The following is a 9,805-nucleotide window of genomic DNA, read 5'->3' on the forward strand; positions in this document are numbered from 1 at the left end:
GTATATATGTTTCATGTTTTATTCTCTCGCCATTCGTTTTTTTTTTTTAGAATTCGTATGCAGATAATTTATGTATGGGGTTAAAACCTAAATTGATGTCATGGAAAGAATATGACATAGCCCACTGAAAGGTAGCTCCAACATTTTTAAGGCCAAAAGGAATTTTCCTATATGTGAATGTACCCCAAGGGAAAATAAATCACGTATTATGTTGATCTTCAAGATGAATTGTTATTTGATTATACCCAGAGAATCCATCCATGAAGGAAAAAATTCCATTACCAACACACTCATCAATAATCTAATCTATAAATGGAGTGAATAAACTATCTTTTGGATAGCCTTTATTTAAATCCCTGAAATCAATGCATACAAATATTTTTCCTTGTTTTTTGTCCACATGGACTGGATTTGAAACCCATTTAGTTAGAGGAACACGGCAGATGAAACCTACTTTAAGTAGTTTCTCTACTTCTACCTTAATAGTCGCAACTCTCCTAGGGTTGACCAACCGAAGCTTTTGACGCACAGGCTTTGAATTTTTGTAAGTCTTGATCTCATGCTAAACTATATTAGGATCAATCCCAAGAATTTCCTCATAAGACCAAGAAAATACATCTCTAAACTCTTTAAAGAGATCGGGGTAAATTTTAATCTCTTTAGGGGAACAATCACTCCGATGAAGATATTTTCAATAATGTTGGGATTCTTGGAAATGTTCACCAGAATAGTTTCTGAAATGTTAGCCATGTTATCTTTGAAAAAAATATGTTCTAGATCCAAAGGGTTTAAAATTTTGTGAACATTTCTATGAGAAAAAGGACTAGACAAACTTGATTCGACTTTATGCAAGTCAGGGAGAAAATAGGATCGATGATGCAAATCATCCCATAGTCTCTCTACACCAGTCATTACTTCTAGAATTTCCTCCTTATATGGTAAAATGATATCAAGGAAATCCATAACCAAAGTGGAATCAATTGTCCAGACTGATGCCACATCATCATCCACATCCTCTGATGAAATAGGGATGGGATTAGAATCTATAGAATTAATAATGGATTGATATGCAATTTCTGCTGCAGATATAGGATAAGCCATTCCACCCACTTTCCCTTCTTCTAATGTGGTTGTAGGAGGGGGAAAGGGCCAAGGGCTTGAAAGATAAGAGTTTTAAAAGAACATTGTTGAGGGACCACCTTGGAGGATGAGATGGCATTAATATAAGAAACAGGAGGTGGAAGATCAAAAGTACCCATCAATGAGGAATAAATTCCAACTCCTAAATTCTCAATAGGTTTCTACGTATTATTCACCAAGGGTATAGTGGAGTCAGAAAATGTGTTTAGGTCATTAGGAGAATAGGATAACCGATATATTGTAACAATTCTCCCTTCATGAGGAAAACATATGATGCAAAATAAAGATGAGACTATGACATCCATCGTATAAACCCAGTTTTGACCCAACAAAATATTGTAATCAAGATTAGCATAGACTATATCTACATCCACGTTAAAAACCTTTCCCCCTACACAAATAGGGAAGCAAGGAAGAATTGCATGAGGCCTATGAGAATGACCATCGAATGCGGTTAAAAGAGTAGGAAAGAGAACAACTTCAGGGGACCCAATAACTTTCCAATATGACATAAACATGACATGTGGAAGCCCCTTCATCAACTATGGTTTGAAAGATTGTATTCTTATGATATGTAGATTTAATTTTAAAAGACATGATGAGGGAGTCTCTTTTAACATTTGACATATCAAATGTAACCATTAGAGAGTTTTTTGGGTCAACTTCTCTGATCGCATTGAGCAAAACACTCCTTTATGCATGAAACGATTGAATTACCTCTGACATTGACATAACACAAGGGCTCTAAGCTAAATCTTCAATAATGGAATATTTTTGAGTATCCATAAAAAATTTATTATAAGTCGACCGTTTTGAGGAGCTTTTCGGCATCCAAGGTATATGTTCAACTGTGGGCCTCTCTATATGATGGGGTTCTTGATTATTGGAAGCCTTTTAGCCTTAGAAGATTTTGTCTCTCCATACTCATGAGCTCTAGTTGAAATATCAACATGATTCTTAACCATATACACATTCGATGTGGATTCCCTTTCCTAGTTCCCCCCATAGGGGCTTCAGTATTAGCATTCGCGCTAGAAAGAAATTTCTTCCCTTGGGGAAAAGGGTTAGTAAGAACAACCTGGAAACTAGAAGAACCTTGTTGGGCTAAAAAGCACTGAGCATCTTGAATATTGGGGAAAATATGGGTAAGATGATCCCCACTGCATCTTGAATATTGGGGAAAATATGGGTAAGATGATCCCCACTGCATAAATTTCATGGGAATTTAACCTTCTTTTTAGAATCCTTCTTTCGCTCACCAATATCTTCACTACATTTATTCGCATTCCCCTTCCCTCCCTTATCTTTCTTTTTCCAACATCCTTTCTTCCTCTAATTAGATTTTTTATTTCCTTTGGGATTTGAGGACTGAATAACATTAACCACTAAATTTTGAGAAGGAGGGGACACTGACAGCGGTGTTTGCATCGCGAAAGAAGATTGTAATGACAATTGTTGTAATTGATTTAACAAACTAGTCATTTTAATATCGATCAATACTATAACTTCGTCAACATGGGGAGATTGTTTCGGTTTGGAGAGATCAATTTTATATATAGGAGAATTAGGCGAGATCTTATATAAGATTCCAAACTCGGAATAAATAATCTCTAATTGTTGGGCTCTAAAGATAACTTGTTATTCTATGGAGACTCTTGAAAGTGACACATCCTTAGATATCTCCAGTTGTAATGATTTCAAAAAAAACTTGAGAAGATATTCATCAGGGATATAAGCCTTGATCAATCTCTTCCTTTTGCGCCACTCTTGAATGTGGTCAGAAATATGGGTGACCTTGTCCTACACAAAATTGGCCAGAAGTTCAATTTCAACATCAGAACAATTATGCAACTGAAAGTGGTTGAGAAACATCATAGCCAACTCACCAAACGTATAAAATGACCCACCCTTTAATTAGATATACCATTTAACCACATTTCTAGTTAAGGTGCGTTAAAAGAGACTCAACCTAATCGAATCATCAATCAAGAAGTTTGATGAGCACCATAAGTGGAAAGTGGTTACATGGTCAGTTGGATCCTCACCAGACTTCGCTTTAAATTTTGACATATTAGATGGAAGTTTGGTAGGGACTGGGGGCCAAGCCGAGTTGTAATGGATCAAATCATTAGTCAATTTTGAAATATCTAGAAAATTAAGAGTTGTCAAGAATGGTAAGCCTGGAAAGAGTGTAGAATTCCCACCTTCAAGAGTGGAATTCCCAACATTCAAAAAAGAGTATCTTGGGTTCTGAGAGGCACCAGGCTATCAAGGATTACTCGTAGAAGCAACTAAACTATAAGGAAAACCTTGTAGTCTAGGGGTATATGGAGGGTATCCACTTCCTACTACAACATTACTATTCATATGAAAATTTCCTCTTGGTGGAACATTATATGAAGGGGAGAGGCCTTGGTAAGGGTTCCAAGAACTAGCCAAGGGAGAAAAAACATGTGAAGTACTAGCAGTAAGGAAGGGCATACTACCCTACTGACCAAATAAATTAGAGAGATTACCAGACCCAAAACCACCAACAAAAGGATATATCAAGCCTTGGCTCCCTTGAAAAGGATTAATGTTTTGAGCATAAGCAGAGAAAGGCATTAATCCTACATTCAATGATGGATTGGAAGGAGAAATGTCTAGTTCCAAATACAAAACCTTGTAAATATGTTGAACCACTAGCCATCGAAGTGATAGATACATAAGTAGTAGAGGGTAAAGTTGATGAGACTGAGGGAAACCCACTAGATGACATTCTAGAAGGATAAGAACCAATGAAAGGAGAAAAAATTTGGGTGCCTCCACTCGAACCCGGGATGGAGGTAGATCCAACAACTATTGTTCTAGGTGTAATAGTAGAGATAGAAATAGTACCTCCTCCTATATATGAAGAAGGAGTATGCACACCAGTCGTATCGGCAGCCACACCTGTGCCACAAACATTGGCCATTAAGAAAAAAGAAGGAGAGTGAACAAGGTTAGCTGACCTATGAGTCAGAATACCCACGTATGATACAATGCAAGGAAGATGAGAAGGAAGTGGTTTTGTAGGAGTCATGGGGGACTCTGAAACATCTTCAATTTCTACTTTTTCTTCTGATTGGAAGAGTCTAGCGAGAACTAGACCGTTTCTACTTGGATTATGGACTAGACTAGGTTCTCCCTGTGAAATAAGAGCCCTTGGTGAAAAATTTGTCTTTTTTGTGTTATCTTGTAATGGTTCAAAAGAACCAATAGAATTACTCCTACGCCTTCTCGATTAAGGCTCGACACTCGCAAGTCCCATGAAGCCTTCTAAACCGACGAATTGGTCAATCAACCACCTTTTAATATTAAGAAAAATTAAAGACTAAAATCACCTAAGGAAAGATAGGCGCAAAGAGAACTCTCTAAAAAATTCCTAAAGATACAACCAAGAAAAAAACGTCCAAGTATTTCCTCTCCAAGTGATTAGGAACAGACACCAAAATACAAGAAAGTGAAGAAAAGGACCTGCTGAAGGTAGTTTGGGATGATGAAGGCCCAAGTCTACCAGTCAAGGTATCAAAAGAAGTTACATTGGCCTCCAAACAATAGCCTTTGCCAGTGCAAGTACCTAAGCTTCGCAAGAGAACCTCCATAAGTACTATGAAAGTGATACAACAACTACCTCAGGTACCACGAGCATTCCCCCCCACAGTCACCTACGTGGTCTCTAGGAAATGAAACTAAGGTCACCAGCTCATGATCAAAATCGAGTTGGAACAACCATGGGCGCACGATCCAACAAGTAGGAGAGGGGGTATCTCTCTTTCCTTATCTTCACACATCCTCCTACTTGACTCATGTGTTAGAGGAGCTTTCTGAGACAGCTTAATAAAATTAGATTCACACTCATTACTAAACTTCTATATTTTTAGTTTAAGTGGCCTTGGATAGTTTACTCTCCACACACCTATTCCAAGGCACTAAATGCTCTAGACTAGTTGATGTTACTATGACAAAAAGAAAAAGTCTATTTCATTTTAATTTAAGCGCTCATTTTAGTTGGTTTTTATTTAAGACAAGGGAAGTGGGAGTGCAACTGATGATGTTCTTACACAAAAGAAATCAATAGAAAACCTAGGCTACATGAGAATGAAACACTTCCTTTTCTTCAACGAAATAGACTTCTACAAAGGTTCTATGAGAAACCTAATAAAGAAAAAAATCTTTTTCTTTTTCAATTTAGCACTCACACATTCAAAACCTAACAAAAAGAACTAAATGATGTCCAAAATGCATCTAACCTAATTCACACTAGCATGTAAATGCAAGATTTAAAGAAAGACTTAAAGGTAAAAAGATGTGATCGAAAAGGCAAAGGCAAATTCAAACAAAAAAGAGAAGAAAATCCCAAAAGAAAAAGCACTCCTCAAAGAAAAAAGACTTTTAACCTTATAACAAGAATTCACACATTTGCTAAAAACCCAAAATATTACAAAACCAAGAAACAAAAGAAAAGAAAGCGACAAAGAAAATGTTTTTCTTTTTCTTTTAAAGATTTAACGAACCACACATTTGTAAAAGGAAGACAAGAAAAGATCTTAATACCAAAGGCATGAAAAAGACTCAAATCCACCTAGTCACAAATGATCACAAATATTAAAAGACTATTGCAAATGAGAGATTTAAAACTTCAAGAGTTTGCCCTGAAAGATGTAAAAGACTTTGAAAATCAGAAGAAAAAATAAATAAATAAATAAAGAACTGAAATATCTCACTCATCCAATAATCACAAACCCCTTTTGAAAACAAGAAAGAGAAATCAAAAGAGCCAACTTCTATGTAACAAGGGAAGCAAATCTAAGACTGGGTTATCAACAAGTTTAGGAGAAACAAAGATTTGTTCCAGAGCCACGGAAAAACCAGATACCTCACAAAGAAATTCTGTAACCCAACTTCAAACACAAAAAGATTCAAAATCTGCAAACCATAGGTTGACATAAGCATTTCTCTAACAATATGAAAGAAACCAACAACTCCAGTTATCCAGGTGATTCGAGACTTCATAAAGATCAAGAAAGCATAAAAAAATCTTGGTCAAAACCCCAACCAAACCAAGAAATGAAAATTTTTCATTTTTCAAATTTATATGCGACTGTTCAAATATAGTTCAACGTATATACTTGATTTTATGTGAAGAAACTAGAACATACACATGTTTATTTATAATAAATTGCATATGTACGCAACTATCTATAACAAAAAGCACATATAAATAGAAAAACAAGGAAAAATGAAAACAAATGCTAGATCTGAAAGATCAGGCTAAATGACCAGATCACTTAAGACTCAAGAAGGTTGGAAACAACCAAAAAATAGCAAACTAAACCCAAATCAAAGAAAAACAACCCTTCTAGGAAATACTTGATGGTATTCCCCAACAGAGTCACCAATTTTGTTGGCAGGAAAAGTTCCCTAAGGAAACGGTTGAAAGCCTCAACAAATCAAGATAAAATAATCAACAAAGAACACTTAAAAAAGCATGCCAAACATTCAAATTATCAAATTTTGATTTAGAGACATACCCGAGGGTGCTGTGTTTGAAGATGTTACCATAGGGTCCAAACCCTCTACTTCCTCTAAGATGTGCAGATTTGCAAATCAATCATAGAATCATATACATAATAGATAATTCAATGTGCATGCATAATAATATGTTAGATCATCATATATAACCATTCAGACTATCATTCATAAGATGATAACATATATTAGGAACAAGACATGATCTTCTTTATTGATTAACAACAATATGTACATCAGTACACGATAGATACAACCTTATCTAGGGAAAAGGCACTGACGAAGCCTTCATCTAGATATATCTAGCCTGAGCCATGAAGACAACCTCTCTAATAGGTGCAAGAAGATTCTATACAAGGAGTTTGAGCATCTTTGCAAAGGAAACTAGGGTTTCCTAGAGACTAGGAGTACAAGGAGGCACAGGAAAAGAAGATTGATCTGGGGGAAATCGAGTATAATATCAATATCTCTCTTCTCATATCAATTAGGCCTACCCAAGGGGTGTATATATACCACCTCAAATTGGTTATTTTAGTTAGGCCATGGGCTCCTGTAGGTGGGCTCTTAGTAAAACCCATAAACCCCGCCCGAAAAATAACATTTTATTTTATTTTTTCATATTTAAAAATGTATGCACATGTATAGTGTTATGGGACCCATGTATGTATGCATTTTTGTGTGGGAAAAGTTGCATATGGAATTTGAAATACATTTTTTTAGTATAAAGTCAAGTCTGCATGGGAAATGGGATTGCCCAGGGCCATAAAATAACATCAAGTCTACAAGAGTGTTGAATGATGCTATAACAACTAGTTCCTGGAGTTGTAGGTTGGGAAAAACACTCTAGAGACCTTGGTGGGTTGAGTTACTAGATCTTGGAGTCACGATTGGAACAAATGCTCTCGAGCCTTGGAAGGATATGGGTTGAGTTCCTGGAGCCCTGGACAGATTGGGTAGAGACCGATATGGTTGATGTTAGTGATTTCTAGACTGTATATGTGGAATCACTGTGGTTGAGGGTTCAGGTTGTTTGGCCTCTAGAAGTCCTCGTTTGTTTTATTTTGGTTTATTCAATGAGATCCAAAGTTCATGCTTGGAATATGGCATGGGGGTGATTGGATGAAAGTGTAGAATTTTCCACATATCTAGCTCTGATACCATGTCTACAATCCTGTAGATTCCCAAGCTCATGCAATTTACTAAATCACATGACAAGAATCTACTTCTACTATGAACCATCGGAAGCCAATAGATCGATGAAAACAATATGAACAAGAAGAAGATAAATCAATGGCACATAACACAACATTTATATGGGGAAAGCCACTGCTCAAAAACCCTACTATCAGTATTGCATTAAATCATAAATCCAAGGTGATAATACAATGCATGTTCTCACAAGAACAATCCCTGCACTTAGTATGATCAATCTCCCTTCTCAGAAGCAAGCTCAAGCCAATATCTAGCCTCTTTTGCTGCTCTCCAAGCCCTTGATTGGTCAAAGAATTTGGATGAATATAATATGCTCTGCTCAACCTTGAGCTTAACCTGCACAAGTATTTCCTATCCTCCACTTGTTGAATTCCTTTGGCCAATACTTAGCCAAATTTACAAGCCTCCAAGCTTCTAATTCTTTGCATAATTCCTAAGAGAATTAGCCCATATTTAAAGGGAAATTCCTCATCCATAACTGTGAAATTTAAACTTAGGTCCTTCTCTGATTGCAATCATGATATTTACAACTCTATAAACCATACAACTGATAGTAAACTATCCCTGCACTCTAGTCTCAACTAGGTCTTTCTCGGAACTGACATGCATGAGTTTCGCATGAGGGAATCTTCAGTTAACTAGAGTGACACTTGTGGATGCACTAGTGCACCAAGTGACTATTAACTCTCTATTAGTTCCACAAATAGTTTGGAACTAATTTCACTGAACATAACTCAGTAAACTGAGTTATCTAATTACAACTCACAATTAAACTCATCCTAGACCCCTAAAACTTAGGGAGAACATATACATGACTTCCAAAAGACTTCCAACTCAAAATTCCTAAGTTAACTAAGTCAACTTAACATAGTTAACTATTACAAGTTGCTATGAGAAAATAATTACAATTTTAATTCACAATTTAATTCAAGGACAAATTAAATTGGAAATTCTAGATTCTATTTTTAACATTTGTTGTTTCTATTTTCAACACTCCCTCTCAACAAGAAAGGAATTCAACTTGATCCCGATGTTGAACCTCAGAATGTTCTGCATGCAACACTTCTCTCTAGTGTTCTTGCTACAGCAACTCCAAAAACAAAAAAACATCCAACTTGAATCAGTATGATGCATCTATCATCAAAGTCTCTCACTGTTATTGCCTTTGTCGACTGAAAAACTATGCACTTCTCCTAACTCTTCCTTTCTGAATTGTTGTCAACCCTTCTCTACACTCTCCAATATCTTATTTCTCTAGCCTCTTTCACTCTAATGTCTGACTACATCAATCACCACTCATTCCTCTTGCTACTATGTACTTTGGGTTCTCGTCGCAAGGTATTATCCATGAGATAAAACCTCTCAATGGACCTATTGTACCTCTGAGTTGATAATGGTCAACTATCAAGCTAGAGCATCTAAGATAATTGTTTTGGGGATTTTTTTTTTAGTTTGAAAGACTAATGAATAAAATAGATGTAACACTATAATGCCTAACCTTTTGAATAATATTAATCCCAAAGTAGAGTGCTGCTATAAAACTTCACACAGTGATAAATCTTGAATAGTGGTGAGTAGAAACAAAAAATAATATGATTATTACAGTTTTTAGACAGAAAATTAAATAGTCATAAGTATGAAAGCCTCTTACCGATGTTCAGAAGGTTCAAGAGAATATGCTTATGCTTACAACAAGATGCTGATGATTTATTGATTTAGAGGGAACTAATTAAACAAGCAGTTCATTAATCCATTCTCTTTAATGATTACCACTTCAGAAGCTTATAGGAATAGATTGAGACACAATTATTCCTGCCTAGGTATCTCTGTAAGACATACGAATATGAAGAAAAACATAATGTGTAACACTGGAAAAACTTACAGGAAACACAAACTGTGTATG

The sequence above is a fragment of the Pinus tabuliformis genome, chromosome 2_1 (assembly GCF_031772625.1).
Source record: "Pinus tabuliformis cultivar Carrire ecotype Pingquan chromosome 2_1, CPIR1, whole genome shotgun sequence".
In the NCBI taxonomy this organism is placed as follows: Eukaryota; Viridiplantae; Streptophyta; class Pinopsida; order Pinales; family Pinaceae; genus Pinus; species Pinus tabuliformis.